The sequence below is a fragment of the Giraffa tippelskirchi genome, chromosome 8, assembly GCF_054371585.1.
Source record: "Giraffa tippelskirchi isolate mGirTip1 chromosome 8, T2T-mGirTip1v1.2.pri, whole genome shotgun sequence".
Taxonomy (NCBI): Eukaryota; Metazoa; Chordata; class Mammalia; order Artiodactyla; family Giraffidae; genus Giraffa; species Giraffa tippelskirchi.
Window position 1 is genome coordinate 149,100,542 of NC_137282.1, and position 21,578 is coordinate 149,122,119.

The window sequence follows — 21,578 nt, forward strand, 5'->3', positions numbered from 1 at the left end:
AAACTGAGTTTCAGACACTGGAAAGACAAATTGTAAAAAATGAGCCCAGAAGAGGGTCAAGGCAGGATCAATACTAGGACTGCAAAAATGTACATGAGGTTCAGAGAGCGAGCACAGGAACAAAGAAAGAACAGCCTGGATGGTTTCTGCAAGGCTTCCCGCCTGGATTTCTCATCTATCACTCGGGTGTGTCCATGGGAAGCATAAGAATGGCTTTAAAAGCTAAAAGCAAGACTTAGGTCAAGATCAAATTTTACCTAGGAATTTGACACTAGACCAACTATCTTGCCATGTTAACATTCTACCTTTTTATTAGTTTAGTACATATTTCTTGAGCAGCTCAAAGCCTCTTTTCTATAGATGACCTCTATTTTACTACGTCTGATATTTAAAAAAAATCTAGGGGCTTCTCAGGCTTCCCTCGTGGCTCAGATGGTAAAGAATCTACGTGCAATGCAGGAGACCTGGGTTCTATCCCTGGGTTGGGAAGATCCCCTGGAGGAGGGCATGGCAACCCACTCCACTATTCTTGCCTGGAGAATCCTCATGGACAGAGAAGCCTGGTGGGCTGCAGTCCATGGGGTTGCAAAGATTCGGACACGACTGAGCGACTAAGCACAGCACACAGCATAGGAGCTTCTCTGGTGGCTCAGTGGTAAAGAATCCGCCTGCCAATGCAGGACATGTAGGTTTAATCCTTGGTCCAGGGAGATCCCACATGCCACAGAGCAGCGACGCCAACATGCCACGACCACTGAGCCTATGCTCCAGAGCCAGGAAGCCACCACTACTGAGGCCTGAGCATCCGAGAGCCCAGGCTCCCCAACAAGAGAAGCCGCCGCAATGAGAAGCCCACGCACAGAGACTAGAGAACAGCCCCAGCCCGCCACAACTAGAGAAAGCCCACACAGGAACGGAGACCCAGCAGAGCAATAAATAAACATTATTTTAAAAAATCTATACTTACAAACTACTAGGCTAGGAACGCCCCAATATATGTCATTTTCATGAGGCTTCACTGGAGGACTGCCTTATTTTTCAGACTAAGAGCATTTAACATGAGTTGATTTGTAAAGTACCTTTCAGGGATCCATGCGTCATGCATGTTATTTGTTCCATGTGGTGACTGAAAACAGGAACTGGGAAGCTGTGTGGGCTCAGAGCCGGGCCCCACCAGCTATAAGCTGTGTGATCTTGGGCAAGTTATGAAACCTGTATGGAATCACTTACCCTCTACTCTACGGTGGGGAAAAGAGCAACACCTACCTCACAAGGTTGTTCTCGGAATGAGTTTGACAGAAAGCACTTTAAATCCGCGCCTGGCCTGAGGAGGTGCTATCTAAGTGTCAGTTATCGCTGCTGTTACACAATGAGAATATAAATACTGGGTGTGTTTTTTTTTTTTCCTTTTCATTGAATTCAAAAATGTTCTATTTCAAGAATTCTCCCCTCTCCAAAAACAAACAAAAAAACAGGTTGCCACATCCATTTCAATATCTGCCAAATTTTTTCCTTAAAGAAATTGAAATTACTTGGCTCAAGGTCAAATTTAATGACTAAAACTGTATCTACAAATCCACAAATCCTGGGAAAGGGAATGGCCCTTTTTATAATTCACAGTTCCTATTTCAATTGCCTGGCTGTGTCTGAAAATAACTAACTGAGCAAGACAGAACTGTCTATGTGTATACTTCAAAGATACCCAGGCCTTACCCCCTGTAGAATAAGATGTGGTTACAGAAACTGATAAATTCAAATTGCCCTAGCCCATACCATCCATCAGATTCCATGGCCACCTCTCTCTGTGACAACCCCTGTGCACAGCACAGGGCACTCTCACTCCCACGATGGCTTTGATAAAGCCAAGATGGCGGCCTCTGGCAAAGACAGGAAGGAAGCTGCTTTCCCTGGTGCCCAGAGCCACAGAGGGAGCCCGTCTTGCTGTTCCAAGTTTCTCACTGTCTCAGTTTCAGCCAAACAGCAATGTATGTTTATATTAATATTTATAGGCTTTCTGCTGTTTCCCCAAATTCTATGTTCTCAGATGGCCATTAAAAACAATTTTACCAATAGCATATGTAAAACGATAGCCAATAGCAATTAGTTGTATGACTCAGGGAACTCAAACAGGGGCTCTGTGACAGGCTGAAGGGTGGGAGGCAGGAGGGAGTTTTGGGAAGGAGGGGACATGGGTGTACTTACGGCTGATTCTTGCTGATGTGTGGCAGAAAACCACAAAATTCTGTGAAGCAATTATGCTTCAATTAAAAAAATAAAGTGGCAAAAAAACAAACAATTTCACCATTCAGGTGTTTTTGTAGCCTATATAAACTTTGATCCTTATGCAGATTCCAGATACATGTGTCATGGGGGATTAGCTACAGGTAAGAAAACGTGTACATATTTCAACTGTGTGTTGCAGACAGTGACGGCATCCATGAAATTAAAAGACACTTACTTCTACAAAAAGTTAGAAAAAAAATAAGAAAGCAAGAATTGGGAATCTGGTTTGGTAAAATTAAAAGGCTTTGTCCCATCACAGGGTGATGTGACAGACACACTCTAATAGACATCCACTGGCAGCTGCGCTCCTACCCTCGCCTTGACATTTGTCTTTTTTTTTTTTTTTTTTATTAAATGGCAAACAAGGTAAATGAAAGTGTAGACACCAACAGCAGTAACTTGATCAAGATCCAAATACCAGTGCTGCTGACAGAGTAGACAGACAGCCAGGCATGAAATGAGCTTTCCATTCAGTTCTGACTGTGCAGAAAGCTCCCAGGACAATCCTTCGACCAGCTTCCTTCCCCTTCTTCACTTCCCGGGGCTAATATTTAGACATATGCTTCTGGGAGAACAGAGAGGTCCACTTTTCTGCTGAATAGTTCCTTATCATCATTTAAGCCCACTTGAAAAGCCAAGCAATAAATCACTGTCGTTTATTACCATTAATCAGGAAAAAAAGCAATCATGTAATTTTTCAAAATCGCCCTACAAATACTGTGACATAAAGTGACATGTGGTACAGGAACATGTTTACAAAAAATTTAGAGGTCATACTGATTGCTTTAATCATAGAAATATAAAGATATTAATAGAGACATCCCACTTTATAGGGTACCTGGATAATTCTTTCTTTAAAAAGATGAACTGAATTAAACTTATCTCCATGATTTTTATTGCCTGTCTCACATGTCCCTCTACCAGATGATGCTCAAAGATCTGACAGTATTATACCCAAGACTATATACCTTCATCTTCGGCTCTGACCATCGCCAATGTTTATATGTTAATTACCTATAAGCTGAAGGTAATTTCCTTGGGTGAAAGAAGGAAAGTCCAGTTCAGTCGCTCAGTCGTGTCCAACTCTTTGCGAACACATGAACCACAGCACACCAGGGCTTCCTGCCCATCACCAACTCCCGGAGTCCACCTAAACCCATGTCCATCGAGTCGGTGATGCCATCTAACCATCTCATCCTCTGTCGTCCCCTTCTCCTTCTGCCCTCAATCTTTCCCAGCATCAGGGTCTTTTCAAATGAGTCAGCTCTTCGCATGAGGTGGCCGAAGTATTGGAGTTTCAGCTTCAACATCAGTCCTTCCAATGAACACCCAGGACTGATCTCCTTTAGGATGGACTGGTTGGATCTCCTTGCAGTCCAAGGGACTCTCAAGGGTCTTCTCCAACAACACAGTTCAAAAACATCAATTCTTTGGCACTCAGCTTTCTTTATAGTCCAACTCTCACATCCATACATGATGGAAAACCACAGCCTTGACTAGACGGGCCTTTGTTGGCAAAGTAATATTTCTGTTTTTTAATATGCTGTCTAGGTTGGTCATAACTTTCCTTCCAAGAAGTAAGTGTCTTTTAATTTCATAGCTGCAATCACCATCTGCAGTGATTTTGGAGCCCAGAAAAATAAAGTCAGCCACTGTTTCCCCATCTATTTGCCATGAAGTGATGGGACCGGATACCATGATCCTAGTTTTCTGAATGTTGAGCTTTAAGCCAATTTTTTCACTCTCCTCTTTCACTTTCATTAAGAGGCTCTTTAGTTCTTCTTCACTTTCTACCGTAAGGGTGGTGTCATCTGCATATCTGAGGTTATTGATATTTCTCCAGGCAATCTTGATTCCAGCCTGTGCTTCCTCCAGCCCAGTGTTTCTCATGATGTACTCAGCATATAAGTTAAATAAGCAGGGTAACAATATACAGCCTTGACGTACTCCTTTTCCTATTTGGAACCAGTCTGTTCTTCCATGTCCAGTTCTAACTGTTGCTTCCTGACCTGCATATAGGTGCCTCAAAAGGTGGATCAGGTGGTCTAGTATTCCCATCTCTTTCAGAATTTTCCACAGTTTATTGTGATCCACACAGTCAAAGGCTTTGGCATAGTCAATAAAGCAGAAATAGATGTTTTTCTGGAACTCTCTTGCTTTTTCAATGATCCAGAGGATGTTGGCAATTTGATCTCTGGTTCCTCTGCCTTTTCTAAAACCAGCTTGAACATCTGGAAGTTCACGGTTCACGTATTGCTGAAGCCTGGCTTGGAGAATTTTAAGCATTACTTTACTAGCTTGTGAGATGAGTGCAATTGTGAGGTAGTTTGAGCATTCTTTGGCATTGCCTTTCTTTGGGATTGGAATGAAAACTGACCTTTTCTATTCCTGTGGCCACTGCTGAGTTTTCCAGATTTGCTGGCATATTGAGTGTAGCACTTTCACAGCGTCATCTTTCAGGATTTGAAATAGCTCAACTGGAATTCCATCACCTCCACTAGCTTTGATCGTAGTGATGCTTCCTAAGGCTCACTTGACTTCACATTCCAGGATGTCCGGCTCTAGGTGAGTGATCACACCATCGTGATTATCTGGGTCGTGAAGATCTTTTTTGTACAGTTCTTCTGTGTATTCTTGCCACCTCTTCTTAATATCTGCCACTTATGTTAGGTCCCTACCATTTCTGTCCTTTATTGAGCCTATCTTTGCATGAAATGTTCCTTTGGTATCTCTAATTTTCTTGAAGAGATCTCTAGTCTTTCCCAATCTGTTGTTTTCCTCTATTTCTTTGCACTGATCGCTGAGGAAGGCTTTCTTATCTCTCCTTGCTATTCTTTGGAACTCTGCATTCAAATGGGTATATCTTTCCTTTTCTCCTTTGCTTTTCGCTTCTCTTCTTTTCACAGCTATTTGTAAGACCTCCTCAGACAGCCATTTTGCTTTTTTGCATTTCTTTTTTTGGGGGATGGTCTTGATTCCTGTCTCCTGTACAATGTCACGAATCTCCATCCATAGTTCATCAGGCACTCTGTATATCAGATCTAGTCCCTTAAATCTATTTCTCACTTCCACTGTATAGTCAAAAGGGATTTGATTTAGGTCATACCTAAATGGTCTAGTGGTTTTCTCCACTTTCTTCATTTCAGTCTGAATTTGGCAATAAGGAGTTCATGATCTGAGCCACAGTCAGCTCCCGGTCTTGTTTTTGCTGACTGTATAGAGCTTCTCCATCTTTGGCTGCAAAGAATATAATCAATCTGATTTCTGTGTCGACTATCTGGTGATGTCCATGTGTACAGTCTTCTCTTGTGTTGTTGGAAGAGGGTGTTTACTATGACCAGTGCGTTCTCTTGGCAGAACTCTATTAGCCTTTGCCCTGCTTCATTCTGTACTCCAAGGCCAAATCTGCCTGTTACTCCAGCTGTTTCTTGACTTCCTACTTTTGCATTCCAGTCCCCTATAATGAAAAGGACATCTTTTGGGGGTGTTAGTTCTAAAAGGTTTTGTAGGTCATCATAGAACTGTTCAACTTCAGCTTCTTCAGAGTTACTGGTCGGGGCATAGACTGGATTACCGTGATATTGGATGCTTTGCCTTCAAACAGAAGATCATTCTGTTTGAAACAGAATGTTTGAAACAAACAGAGATCATTCTGTCGTTTTTGAGATTGCATCCAAGTACTGCATTTCGGACTCTTTGTTGACTATGATGGCTACTCAATTTCTTCTAAGAGATTCCTGCCCACAGTAGTAGATATAATGGTCATCTGAGTTAAATTCACCCATTCCAGTCCATCTTAGTTCACCAATTCCTAGAATGTTGATGTTCACTCTTGTCATCTCCTGTTTGACCACTTCCAATTTGCCTTGATTCATGGACCTAACATTCCAGGTTCCTATGCAATATTGCACTTTATAGCATCAGACCTTGCTTCTATCACCTGTCCCATCCACAACTGGGTGTTGTTTTTGCTTTGGCTCCATCCCTTCATTCTTTCTGGAGTTATTTCTCCATTGATCTCCAGTAGCATATTGGGTACCTACCGACCTGGGGAGTTCATCTTTCAGTGTCCCATCTTTTTGCCTTTTCATACTGTTCATAGGGTTCTCAAGGCAAGAATACTGATGTGGTTTGCCATTCCCTTCTCCAGTGATCCACATTCTGTCAGACCTCTCCACCATGACCCATCCATCTTGGGTGAGCTATTTTATCAATTAAATGTGAAACTTGGTATGATAACAAGGTAAGTAGTAGAGCATAATAAGCAACCAGCAATACTTAACAACAGAGTAAGTATCTTACATCTGTAGGTGCAGCCTCGTTTCCTATCATAAATGTAGCATGAGGGGATCGAACTTGCACATCCTATTCAATTAGCTTTACTCTGAATATTATAAGCTGGAGAAGGCAATGGCACCCCACTCCAGTACTCTTGCCTGGAAAATCCCATGGACGGCGGATTTTCCGTCCACGGGGTCGCTAAGAGTCGGACACGACTGAGCGACTTCACTTTCCCTTTTCACTTTCATTCATTGGAGAAGGAAATGGCAACCTAATCCAGTGTTCTTGCCTGGAGAATCCCAGGGACGGCGGAACCTGGTGGGCTGCCGTCTATGGGGTCGCACAGAGTCGGACACGACTGAAGCGACTTAGCAGCAGCAGCAGCAAATATTATAAGCATTGATAATTTCAGAATCAGTATACCCAGTAAGTAAAATGTTTCACTGTGAGGAAACTGACAAACACTGCCTAATTCCAACTGGTACAGCATTTCCTGAGTTTACTTGAGCCAAAATATACAGATAGCCAAATTTCAAAACTTAAAAAACCTGGGTAGAAAACATATGGAAAATTTTCATACCCAAGTTGGACTGAGTATATTCTTAAATCAATACTGTAGGTAAGACTAAAGTAGAAGAGAGAGAAAAGATAAGATAAAAGAAGAGGAGAAAAAGCAAATATCTTTTGCATATAAGAATACTATGATTTATACATGTCAATTAATGATAAAAAGCATAACAGCAATTAAATATTCACTTAATAAAATGCCATTTTTCATGCATAATAAGTTATTCAGTTGTTTAAAAAATTACTATACTCTTTGTTAGATTTTGATAAATTTCATCTGTGATAAATGGTCCTATGAAAGCAATATGAACATAAGTAACAAAAGCAGTATCCTCCAACAATTTGACTTTCTGTATCTCTCAACAAATGAAAAAAAATCCAGAACATAGAAAAAGGCTTTGTGTAAAAAATGTTCATCCTCGTTTAAAAAACAAACTTCTGGTTTGAAACTCCATATTGCATAATTCAGTGTGTGTGTTTTATTCTTCAAATGCTTTGGGTTTTTGTCTCTTCTTTCAGCTGGACGATAAATTCTTTAAGGGCAGCAACTGTGTGGTTTTTTAATCCCTCATTCTGTATATTGCTGCTGTTAAGTATGCATTACTAATAATGCAAAAGTCAAATCAGACGGCCAATGAGCAACTGATATTTTTTTCCTAAGTGGTCAGATTATGAAACTGAAGGGTAATTCTAGATGTCTCTTCAAATACCCATAGGGGATTTTGACTTTATAATGTAGATCTTTAAAATAGATGAATTCCAGGCAAAATTGCTAGTGCTTTCCACCACTGTCCTAATGGATTTCAAAATAACATGCCACAAAAATAAAAACAAGAAATGAAAAATACAATGGCTCAAATCCACCAAGGAAAGGATTAGGAATAGAGTCAAAAACTCCCACAACATAAGGACAAAGACAGAAAGAAGGAAAATGTGAAGGAAAGATAACATGCAGAGGATCCAAGTAGAATTCCCAGGTGGCGCTAGTGGTAAAGAATCTGTCTGCCACTGCAGGAGACACAAGAGATGAGTGAGGGTTTGATCCCTGGGTCAGGAAGATCCCCTGGAGAAGGAAATGGCAATTCACTCCAGTATTCTTGCCTGGAAAATCCCATGGACGGAGGAGCCTGATGGGCTACAGACCATGGGGTGGCAAAGAGTCACACCCAACTGAGCACACATATACACAGAAGATCACGTAAGGGGATCCAACATCTGACTGACAGGAATTCCATTAAGAAACAGCAGAGGAACCCTAAAGAAAATACATCAAAATAATAAGGGGAAATGACCCAGGGCCAAAGGCAGATGCTGTTTTCAGAATAATTCAAGTTCCACTCAGAATTAGTAAGACCTGAACATCACTATAGAATCTGGAAATCAAGCTTAAAAGAGATCCCAGAAGTTTAATGGAGAAACCAATATTGAATCTAGAAAAATATCCAATTTTTTTTAAAGGCTTGTATTTCTTCTCCCAGAAAATACAGAGATCAAACACTTTAGGGTTAACAAATTGTATAGTAAGGTTAGAGGTCACATTTGAAGCAGATAATTTTGTATGGTTTCAGCTAATTGATACAATTAAATAAGGAGTCTTCATTTGACCCCTTTCATAGACAGGCACAGGGGTGATGAAATTGTAAAAGAATGTAATCAGAGCATCTTACTTGGTCTGTAGTGGACATTTGATAGGTACATAGAAACTCCAATATTTTGGCCACCTAATGCAAAGAGTTGACTCATTGGAAAAGACCCTAATGCTGGGTAGGATTGGGGGCAAGAGGGGAAGGGGACGACAGAGGATGAGATGGTTGGATGGCATCAATGACTCGATGGACATGGGTTTGGATAGACCTCGGGAGTTGGTGATGGACAGGGAGGCCTGGCGTGCTGCAATTCATGGGGTCGCAAAGAGTCGGACACGACTGAGCAACTGAACTGAACTGAACTGATAAACTCTGATGAATGGTTTTCAATTCTTTAGTATCAGTCTGAATATGTAACATGAGTGACTTTGTAAAAGTTATAGAACTGTTAACTTTAGCAATGTGAAAATACGTACACAATTTATACATGTTGGAAAGAAGAATGCAGAGCTACAGTAAAGGATAAGGTGCCTATATCTTCATCTCATCAAGTAGATTTTTAAATCTGCTACTGTAAAGTTACCCAAATAAACCAGAAGTCGAGGCTATTTTGTTTTTAAGTGATACACACATTAAAAAATTTGTATTGAGGAAAATTATGACACAGAAGCATTTGTCAAATGAAACTGGTGTTGGGATTGTGCTTGATTTCCTTCCTTGTTTTACATTGGACTCAAATCATGATATTAGCAACCTACAATTAAAAATCAAAGGAAAAAAGGCAGTATGTTAGCTTAGTTTCTAGGAGGCATTTTCAGAAACACATGAAATATCACTTGAGGACACACTGTGCAGGAGACAAACGGTGGCATTTGATTTGCAAGCCATGTAATACCATTTCCATCCTAATAGCATAGCCTACAAGTGATTTCTGAGGATCATGGAGGCCCATTTTGACACAAGCTCATCCTGAGAGTACCTCTGTACTCAAGATGTACTTTCTCATTTCAAATTAATAGGAAACTATTAAGGGGACTCTGCCAGAGGGTCCCTTTCAAAATGCTGGCTTCGCTGGAAACAGAACGGTTTCCACTTATTACTGTCTGGTCAGCTGAAAGAGATGGTAACCCCATTTCCTTTCAAGTTCTTTTGTTCCTCAATATCCAACAGTCCTCCTCTACTTCCATCTACCTATACATGAGCAGGACTTCTCTTTCAAAGCCTCGGGCCACCTTATACATATCATCTTGATTGACCTTGTGTGAAGAAATCATTTTGCAACTCTTTGAAAGCTGGAAAGGGTAGCACCAATAAACTAATTTTCAGGTGGATAACCAGTCACAGGTGTTTATAGTGACACTAGCCCAGTGAAGCAGGGCCAAAATTCTACCTTCTGATTTCTACATTGCTTTTTTTTGAGCCACAGCAACATTATCTCATGGCATTTTAATGATATTTGTGTACAAGTTCACAGATTAGGCCAGAACAGTTTATATAACCAAGAAAACTAAGATCATGGCATCTGGTCCCATCACTCCATGGGAAATAGATGGGGAAACAGTGGAAACAGTGTCAGACTTTACTTTTTTGGGCTCCAGAATCACTGCTGATGGTGACTGCAGCCATGAAATTAAAAGACGCTTACTCCTTGGAAGGAAGGTTATGGCCAACCTAGATAGCATGTTTAAAAGCAGAGACATTACTTTGCCAACAAAAGTCCGTCTAGTCAAGGCTATGGTTTTTCCAGTGGTCATGTATGGATGTGAGAGTTGGACGGCGAAGAAAGCTGAGCGCTGCAGAATTGATGCTTTTGAACTGTGGTGTTGGAGAAGACTCTTGAGAGTCCCTTGGACTGCAAGGAGATCCAATCAATCCATCCTAAAGGAGATCAACCCTGGGTGTTCACTGGAAGGTCTGATGTTGAAGCTGAAGCTCCAATACTTTGGCCACCTCATGCGAAGGGTTGACTCATTGGAAAAGGCGCTAATGCTGGGTGGGATTGGGGGCGGGAGGAGAAGGGGACGACAGAGGATGAGATGGTTGGATGGCATCACCGACTCGATGAACGTGGGTTTGGGTAGACTCCGGGAGTTGGTGATGGACAGAGAGGCCTGGCGTGCTGCAATTCATGGGGTCGCAGAGAGTCGGACACGACTGAGCGACTGAATTGAACTGAACTGAACATGGTTATAGTGGATTTCTAGTCTGTAGGTAGTTTAACTCAACCTATTATAAAAATTGAAAAACTTCAGATCCAAGTTTAAATATAAATTTGTGTGTGTGTGTGTGTGTGTGTGTGTGTGTGTGTGTGTGTGTGTGTATCTTCCACTAGGTTTCTCTCAAAAGAAAACTGGATGATTTTTCATTAAGAATTCAAGTGAAGTGACTTCTACATTAACACTGAAAAGAAAACTAAGAGAAAAGAGGGATTAGAGCAATCATCATACTGCAAAAACTTTCTCAAAAGTTTTCTCCATAAACTTCCCGGGTATGCCATGACCTCATTAACACATGAGGAAAGTAAACTTACACAGGCTCAGGAAAAGAGGAAACTTTTAGTAACGAAAGTACAAGTAATTGAAAATAACTCTATATTCAGGTTTTCAGGGTTTACTGAGTATTTGCCCTTCTAAAGAGTCTGACGATTACCAAAAAAAAAAAACCAAATGCAGGATGGGATATTCCTTCAGGGGACAGGTTTATTGTAAAGAGAACTGCATGGTTGGGAAGAACACAGGGTACTGAGAAAGGACCTATAAAGACACTTTCTCACTAATGAAGCCTGAAGTAATTCTGAGTGGTCGCCCTGGCTGTCCCTGCCCCTCCAAGAAGAGTTAAGAGAACCCCAGGGGAGTGGGTCTTCCAAGTCAGAAAAGCCAACCTGCCCGGCAGCAAGTCCAGCCTGGGAACTATCCCCAGAAGAAGTGGGCTTGGCTCACACTTCCTACCAGCAGGCAGACGGGAAGCGTTCTCAGCCTGACAAAGAGGCAAGCAGAAGCCAAGGCTAAAAGTAGATTGCATTTCTGAGGTCCTAACACTGAAAGAACGGAAACCATATGGGAATTTATTATTCAACTGAAACCTTCAGGTGGCTTTAAATTAAAAGGAACATTGTCAACCACATCCCTGGGCCCTTCTTTTTTTCCTGCTCCAACCCCTCCTCCTCTTTTCAAATTTTATAAGCTCTGTGATTTACCAGTGGAAATCCCCTGAATATAAATTAAGTATTATGTCCACCCAAGAAATTCTTCCTGGCACTCAACCAGTAGTTTGGCATTAAAATCTTTCATGTGACTCTTGGGAGGGTAAGCTAATGTGTTTGTGTTTGTGTGTGTGTGTGTGTGTATTTGTATACACACAATGATTTTTCCCTTTTTTAGAATTACTCTCCATTATGTGAAGACCTTTGTTGAGAAGCAAACATGCAGGTGAGAAGGGATGTAATCTCCATGAAGAAATATTAACAATATACTGAAGTGTAGGTCACACCTCTCAGAGTATAAACTGCCCACCCAGGTCCTGTGTTACAGTAACGACCATGTGTGCAGACTTCCTACCCCTGCCTCCATGACAGCTGTGAATATCCCCTCAACAGCTCCAACATCTAGGTCTTAATTCTGGTGACTCTAAAGAGATGGGAACAGTGACTGCATTAGTCAGGAGAGGCTGATAATACCGCAGGAACACACCACCCCACATTCTATTGTCATGTAATAAGGGAAGCTTACTTCTTGCTCATACTACATGCCTGGCCTAGGTCAGGGGGTCTTTCCATCAGGCCCCTCCAAAATGGGACTGTGCAGGTTCTCACTAAGGTAGGTAGAAAGGGATAAAAGCAAACCCCATGGTGAATTTTCAGCTTCGTTTGAGAAGTCACAGAGCAACCCTCATGACCTCAAAAGTCCTGCAAAGTCTTAAAAGAATAATAAAAATCATTAAAAATTTCCTAGAGCCCATAAAGATTATCACTTGATATGTGAAATAGATCCTATCTTATCTTTACTTATATTCCCAGGCTCCAGGACAGGGAACTCACTGTTTGCTTGAAAAAACAATACGAGCAAGACTATAAACAATATAACATCAGAGTTTACACTCCTTTAGACGCCCAAAATTAATTTGGCAGATTTAAATAAAAAATTTCTTTCTACTGTGAATAACAAAGACAACAGACTAAATTAATGATGCCATGAATGTTCTTCAACAGCATGCTGGGTTCTCTGTAGAACAGGAAAGGCATTCTCAGTCTCAAGTAAGCACGTTAAGGCCGAAATTCACAAAGGAAAATGGAAAACAATTTGCTTGCTAGTCATTTAAAGAACACCAAGTGAAGGGTTCACCATCTACCCTTAATGTAGATGTAAATCTTCTCCCCATGAAGAATATAGGGACAGAGGATTCCATTTTAACATGAATGTGTCTCTCTTCACTTAGTACATACACACCAGTAAAAGAATGTCTGCATAAATCTTGCTTTCCCAAGGAACAGTCCAAAAAAATGTGTTATCTAAGAGAGAAGCTGAAGGTCAAATGGGAAAGAATACATAGAAGAGGAACCTTATTTTCTCTAGCTCAGAAAATACTTTCCTAGCATTCCTTTTCTGGTACATTAACCCTGCCCTACACCCTGAACTTTTAAATGGGGAGGAGTGAAGGAAATTTATTGGAAGGAGACTTGGGAGGCTTTAAGTAGTGTTCGAATACTGCTTACTGTTTACTAGATACATGGAGAGACTTAAATAAAAAATTCATGCCAAACACTATCTGTACAAGAGACCAGCTGTTCTTATTTATTCCAACAGACATGGTTACACAGGACTCCAAGCTCTATTATCCAGGCTCAGCGAATACCTCTAGCAACAACTGCAAGGGTTTTGAAGCATCTCAGGTCATAGAACAAGGCTCTCATTTTATGGAGAAGTGCTGAAGACAGTTTTTATCTAAGAACTCAGAATTCTACCTGAAAGCGATCAAATTTGACCATGGAGGGGGGAAAAAGGCAGGATTCACACCATAATGTAGGCACAGCTCCTAAATTACTTTCCATTTTTCTTTCATGCCCAAGACTTGTCAGCCACCCCCACCCCCTCCACTGTCATCTTCATGCTCATCCCTGATGACTGATGCCAACCCTTGAAACAGGACCAGATGCAAAACCTTTCAGAGGCAACGCTCAAGTGACTTCTCATACTCCCCATCCTAGAGTGCCTTTGAGTATAGCCATCTCACTTGAGAAGCTTGTGAGCACTCTTACTTTTACTTTCTGATCAACATCAATAGACGACTGAGAACGGTATAACTATGAGGAAGATGATGTAAAGATTTTTAAGTACTTAAGGGGACTACGAGAGCAAAGGCAACAATGACAGTCACATTTAATGAGGGTTTTCTAAGCACCGTGCTCTGCGCTAAGAGCTTCATCATCTCATTTAACCTTCAAACAATGCTAGGATCTATGCCTAGTGACATGCTTCTAAAAATATGGAAAAGGGGGAAAAAAGAGGAACTTGACGATGGAAAAATCTGGCCAACATTATCTCCACCAGGTGATCAAGGTAAAGCTCAACAGTGACAAGCCACGTTGATAGTGGCTGTGTTAGTTGCTCAGTCATGTCTAACTGTGCAACCCCAAATAATGGTTCACCTCTGCAGTCTTTCAAAAAACCATAGGCAGTCTAATTATGCAAAAACATTAGACAAACTCCAAATGAGGAGCATTCTACAGTAGACTGACTTGCACTCCGTGAAACTGTTAAGGTCATCAAAAACATGTCAGAGAAACGATCATAGATCAAAGGTGTCTTAGACACAACGAACGAATGTAATGCGGTATCCAGGACGAGATCCTGGAACAGATAAAGGACGTTAGGGGAAAACTAGTGAAGTCCAAATAAACTGTAGAGTTTAACTAATAATCAAGTACTACTGCTGGTTCCTTAGTTTTGACAAACACACCATTGTAAAGTAACAAGATAATATTAAGGGAAACTAGGTAAAGACTACATGAATACTTTCTTCCTCTTCGCAATCTTTCTGTTTATCTAAAACTATTCTAAAATAAAGTTTATTTTAAGAGCATCAGCCTCAGAGGGTTTTATCTCCTTTCCAGAGATGAGATATTATAGCTTAAATAGCTTCCCAAAGTTACAAGCTAAAAAGTAGCAAAAAAAAAAAAAAAAAACTTGGCCAGATATGTTTACTCTCATTTAAACACCAGTGGATAAGGCAGTAACATAAGCACTTGCATAAGATCGATTAAAATGATTTTATGCCAGATACATGCCGAGAAACTTAAAGGAATTTATTTCACTTAAATTCCTCATAATACTGCACTTTTATTTCAGTACACCTTTTTAAATAAAGGGGTCATACAGTACTTTCTAAATATTTCATTTTTATTTTTAATCACAAATTTCGATTACTTCATCAATGCTCTGTGATGATCACATTTGAGCAAAATTAGCTTAAAGATGTTGCCAAATCTTTTCTTCTGCTGCTGCTGCTGATGTGCTCAGTCATGGCCGACTGTTTGCGACCCCATGGACTGTAGCCCGCCCGTTTCCTCTGTCCATGGAATTTTCCAGGCAAGAATACTGGAGTGGGTTGCCATTTCCTTCTCCACTTCTTTTGCTACTGAAGTATCATTGCTTTATAGTATAAGTTACAGGTGTGTACAATAGACTGAGTCTATTTGTAAAGGCTATACTGTTTATAATTATTATAAAGTATTGGCTCTATTCTCCATAGTGTGTAATGTATAATATTTGTTTTTTAATAGATATCTCCTCCTCTTCTTCCTCCTCCAGCTCATCACCTCTTCCAACTCCTGGTCCTTGCTGTGGCCCCGTCCAGCCATTTAGGCTGCTCTCTGAAGCCAGGAGCCCCCACCTCTGGCCAAGGCAGCCCATCCTCCTCACCCACTGCGAGCATCAGGGTGAGGGCAGGGGAGGGTGGCGTGGCTGCGGCTCCATCAGGCTTGGCAGCACTTGCGTCACCTGTCCTTGCTGCCAGGATCCCCTGCACCCAGAGGACAGACAGCAAGCGAGCTGAGACCACGGCTGGAGGGCGCAGGAATTTGTGTCTCTTAATCGCCTATGCCTATACTACCCCTTCTTCCCCTAGCCCTAGTGGTAACCACTACTTTGTTCTCTATATCTGTGAGTCTTGTTACCCTCACTACTTGGTGTATTTTTCAGATTCCCCATATAAGGGATGGGGCTTCCCAGATGGCACTAGTGGTAAAGAACTCGCTTGCCAGTTCAGGAGAGGTAAGAGCCTCGGGTTCCACCCCTAGGTTGGGGAGATCCCCTAGAGAAGGGCATGGCAACCCACTCCCGTATTCTTGCCTGGAGAATCCCATGGACAGAAGAATCTGGCGGGCTACAGGCCATGAGGTCACAAAGAGTCAGACACGATGAAGCAACTTAGCATGTACGCGAACACACTTATAAGGGATAGCATACAGTGCTTGTCTTTGTCTGACTAGTTTCCCCTAGCCTAATGCCCTGCAAGTACATCCATGTTGCTGCAAACTGCAACCTTTCATTCTTTTTTATGGCTGTATGTATTCTGCGACATGTTATGTATGTGTGTACGTATACATTGTACACATGTATGTATGCATCGTATGGCTGTATGTTTTCAGCAACATTTCATTCTTTTTTATAGATATATGTATTCCATCGCACATATACCACGCTTTCTTTATCCATTCATCTGTCCTTGGACACTTCAGTTCAGTTGCTCAGTGGTGTCCAACTCTTTACGACCCCATGGACTACAGCAAGCCAGGCTTCCCTGTCCCTCCTGGAGCTTGCTCAAACTCATGTCCATTGAGCCATCCAACCATCTCATCCTCTGTCATCCCCTTCTCCTCCCACCTTCAACCTTTCCTAGCATCAGAGTCTTTTCAAATGAGTCAGTTCTTCACATCAGGTGGCCAAAGTATTGGGAGTTCCAGCTTCAGCATCAGTCCTTCCAATGAATATTCAGAACTGATTTCCTTTAGGATTGACTGGTTTCATTTCCTTGCTGTCCAGGGGACTCTCAAGAGTCTTCTCCAACACCACAGTTCAAAAGCATCAATTCTTCAGCGTTCAGCTTTCTTTATGGTCCAACTTTCACATCCAAACATGACTACTGGAAAAACCATAGCCTTGACTAGATGGACCTTTGTCGGCAAAGTAATGTCTCTGCTTTTTAATATGCTGTCTAGGTTGGTCATGACTTTTCTTCCAAGGAGTAAGCGTCTTTTAATTTCATGGCTGCAGTCACCATCTGCAGTGATTCTGGAGTCCCCAAAAATAAAGTCTGTCACTGTTTCCATTGTTTCCCCATCTATTTGCCATGAAGTGATGGGACCGGATGTCACGATCTTAGTTTTCTGAATGTTGAGCTTTAAGCCAACTTGGACACTTATAGGTTGCTTCCATACCTCAGCAATGGTAAATAATGCTGCTGTAAACATTGGGATGCCTGTATCTTTTCATATTAGTGTTTTTGATTGTTTTCTTCCAGATAATGTACCCAGGAGAGGAACTGCTGGATCATACAATAGTTCTATTTTTAGCTTTTTTTGAGAAACCTCTGTGTTGTTTTCCACAAATGCTGCACCAATTTATATTCCCACTTATAGTATATGAGGGTCCCCTTTTCTCCACATCTTTGTCAATATTTTTTATTTGAGTTATTTTTGATGACAGCCACCATCACAGGTGGGAGGTGATATCTCATTGTGATTTTGATTTGCATTTTCCTGATGTTCCTTATTGAGCATCTTTTCATGTGCCTCTAGGCCATCTGTATTTCCTCTTTGGAAAAATGTCTATTCAGTTCCTCTGCCCATTTTTAACTGGGATGTTTGGGATCTTTTTTTGATGTTGAATTGTATGAGCTATTTATATATATTGATTATTAACCTTTTATCAGTCTTTTCGTTTGCAAATATTTTCTATTTCATTAGGCCACCGTTCTGTTTTGTCAATGGTTTCCTTTGCTGTGCAGAAAGCTTGTTGAGTTTGATTAGGTCCTATTTGTTTATTTTTGCTTTTATTTCCTTTGCTTTAGGAGATGGATCCAAAAAAATATTGCTGTGATTTATGTCCCACAGTACTCTGCCTTGTTTTCCTCTAGAAATTTTAATGCTATGCGCCAACATCCCGTAAGAGAAGAAAGCACTGGCCAATGGATATTTCACCCTATAATGGCCTATCTTTCACCCACTCTCACTTATTACCGCCCTTGTCTTCTCATTCTGGATGTTTCGGTGTTAGTGAGATCAGCCTGCTGCTGTAACAGGATGAGAGGGTCAGAAACCCGAGTGCCCTTCGCAAGGAAATGACAACATCAACATAAGGAAAGATTAGCATACACTTTGGGTTTTTTCAGATCCTGAGAGATATAAGATCAGCTGTGGCTGCTCCAAACACCAAAAAAAAAAAAAAACCTCAATGCCTTCTGAATATAAATTCTAACAGTGTTATCTACTAAACCAGTGTTTCCCACAATGTGAAGCCAGCCTCGCTGGGAAAACTCCAACATCCTCCCAGGAAGGCTCAAGCAGTCCAAGACATATCCTTTTTTTTCCTTGGGATTTGCCAAAATCAGACAGTGGGATTCAACAAATATTTCTAAACACTGTACTTAATATATTGTTCCCTGTGAGAATATACAGTGGAAGTGGTCCAGCAAGTAAGAAAACAGGCTGCCTTCCGTGTGTGATTAGATTAGCCTGCCTAAAGACACAATTTGTACAATCTTGTTCTATTTACAAGTTTGTTTGTTTTAAGGCAAGTGATTCCTTCAATTATTGATTTTTATCACTCTGGGCTTGTCTCAAGAATCCCTCAAATGCCACCACAACACCTACCCTTTATACTTCAAACTATTCCAAAGGCAGTTAGTTAAGGACCCTAGGTCAGTTTTAACAAGAGAAGGGTAGAAAGAAAAAGGAGGAAGTGATTATGACAAATTTTCCCACAGCAGCGGAGTAACTTATGGGGCTAGCTCTCCTGATTCACTGGACAATGGAAATCGAACCAAATTCAAAGTTTAATGTCTTCCCTTCACCAATGGGAAAGAAATGAACCAAGTTCAAGAAGCCATAATCATTCCCCCAGACACACACACACACGCACACACAGAGCAACTTGGCAAGTTGGTATTCATCCAAAACAAACCCTTCTTCTCAAGAATCTTTGCTATTTTTATAGTTGAACTCATGAAAAAAATTCTTTTCATTCTGGAGCCCTGGGTAATTCAAGCTAGAATTCTTAAATTTCTATTCTCATGCTAGTATGAGAGGCCAAAGTGTTGAGAAGCCATGAGGAAGGTTACACTTCCAGGATCATCACAGTGAGAAAGGAACTGGACATCAGAAGCAGCCTAGCCCTTGGGCAGACTCTGAGGGGCTCAAAGAAGCACTTAAAACCTCTCGATGAGTCTCTCCAAGGCTGTCGAAATCCTGATCCTCCTCCGGGCAGACATCCCTCATCTAAACCTCACACTTACATCCTCCACAGTCTTAACATTCCAGATGCATGGACATCAAATTCATCATGCTAATCTCCCACCCTTCAAACCCTGTCCTAACTCCCCAGAGGACACCTGCTGAACATTAAACCAAGATTGAGTTTCAAAGCCAAAAAAGTTACAAAATAAGAAGTCAGATTTTTCAAAGCACTTGCCAACAAGCTTCTCAGTGTTCTTTCAAGGTTTTCGTGAATGGTGTCAAGTTTTCCCAATGATTTTCCCATCTGCTTTTGCCTCCCAAGACATCCAAGGTTGCCAACCATCCACACGGTAGGAAAAATCTAACTATGTGAGACAGTGTAGAGCAGATAGAACATATGTCAAAACATGAAGCAAAAGGTCACAGTTTAGTCTTAATATTTACATGTATATATCAGAATTTTCATGTTGGTATTATTAACTCTGTTAGTAAAGCCACACAAACTAGTGTATCAGAAGTGATTAAGCCATTCACCATATGAAAAGTACAGAGCAAGACAATAGAGCCTTGCATGGTACCTGGCACACACATATCACTGAATTAATCAATCAAAAGTCTTTGATATCTGCTAAACAGTCATCTAGGGGCAGGGTACACACTTTTCCTCCTTGGTTTCTATAAGAATTTGTAGATACCTTTTATGCTTAAAGTACTATTTCCATAACTGCCTTTTGCTAAAGCAAATTAAAGATATCTCAGTTCAGCCGCTCAGTTGTGTCCGACTCTTTGCGACCCCATGAATCGCAGCACATCAGGCCTCCCTGTCCATCACCAACTCCCAGAGTTCACCCAAACATGTCCATCGAGTTGGTGATGCCATCCAGCCATCTCATTCTCTGTCGTCCCCTTCTCCTCCTGCCCCCAATCCTTCCCAGCATCAGGGTCTTTTCCAATGAGTCAACTCTTCGCATCAGGTGGCCAAAGTATTGGAGTTTCAGCTTCAACATCAGTCCTTCCAATGAATACCCAGGATTGATCTCCTTTAGGATGGACTGGCTGGATCTCCTTGCAGTCCAAGGGACTCTCAAGAGTCTTCTCCAACACCACAGTTCAAAAGCATCAATTCTTCGGCACTCAGCTTTCTTCACAGTCCAACTCTCACATCCATACATGACTACTGGAAAAATCATAGCCTTGACTAAATGGACCTTTGTTGGCGAAGTAATGTCTCTGCTTTTTAATATGCTATCTAGGTTGGTCACGACTTTCCTTCCAAGGAGTAAGAGTCTTTTAATTTCATGGCTGCAATCACCATCTGCAGTGATTTTGGAGCCCAAAAAAATAAAGTCTGACACTGTTCCCACTGTTTCCCCATCCATTTCCCATGAAGTGATGGGACCAGATGCCATGATCTTAGTTTTCTGAATGTTGAGCTTTAAGCCAGCTTTTTCACTCTCCTCTTTCATTTTCATCAAGAGGCTTTTTAGTTCCTCTTCACTTTCTGCCATAAGGGTGATGTCATCTGAATATCTGAGGTTATTGATATTTCTCCTGGCAATCTTGATTCTGGCCTGTGCTTCCTCCAGCCCAGCGTTTCTCATGATGTACTCTGCATGTAAGTTAAATAAGCAGGGTGACAATATACAGCCTTGACGTACTCCTTTTCCTATTTGGAACCAGTCTGTTCTTCCACATCCAGTTCTAATTGTTGCTTCCTGACCTGCATACAGGTTTCTCAAGGGGCAGGTCAGGTGGTCTGGTATGCCTATCTCTTTCAGAATTTTCCACAGTTTATTGTGATCCACACAGTCTCAAATCACCTAGAGATACTAAATTTTAACTTTATGTATAACCTCCCAGACTATGACAACACCTAACCACATTCATGGATACATATAAACAAGGTATTTTTTTAAGTAAGATTGCAGAAAAATCTACAGTATTCTTTGAATGCATCATTTAGTATTTTATTGGATATGTCTACTATAATTTATCTGACCACTCTAATACTGGTTAGATATTTATAACAAAATATATCAAAAAATAAGTTTATGATAAAGTATTCTTGTAGTAAAATCTCTTTATACACATTTGATTATGCTATTAGGGCAAACCTGCCTAGAAGCTGCACTGGCAGAACTATGAATAAACATATTTTGTGACTTTTGATCTTATATATTGCAAAATAATCTCCAGATAGCATATAAAATTTCCCCCCTAATATTTTGTATTTTTCCCACTTCTATAGTGACAATGGGTTTTAGAATTATTCTCAAACTTAGCCAGATTTGGTAGTTTCAAAAAACGTCTCATTTTGCTTTATATTGTTTAGAGGGAGATTTTTCACATATCTGAATATAAATAACAAACATGGTATTTTGAAGCATCTCAGTAACATGTTCAAGAATCTT

General features: G+C 40.9%; 2 long non-coding RNA genes across 2 annotated transcripts in view; one reads left to right on the forward strand and one right to left on the reverse strand.

The window, feature by feature from the left end:
• The window catches only part of LOC145516661 (uncharacterized), a 236,467-nt gene that overhangs the window by 57,058 nt on the left and 157,831 nt on the right, over positions 1 to 21,578 (reverse strand). The window lies entirely within an intron of this gene.
• Positions 15,103 to 17,643, forward strand: LOC145516670 (uncharacterized). Its single transcript, XR_014061636.1, has 2 exons — positions 15,103 to 15,315; positions 17,012 to 17,643. It is a non-coding gene; the product is annotated as an uncharacterized LOC145516670 (long non-coding RNA).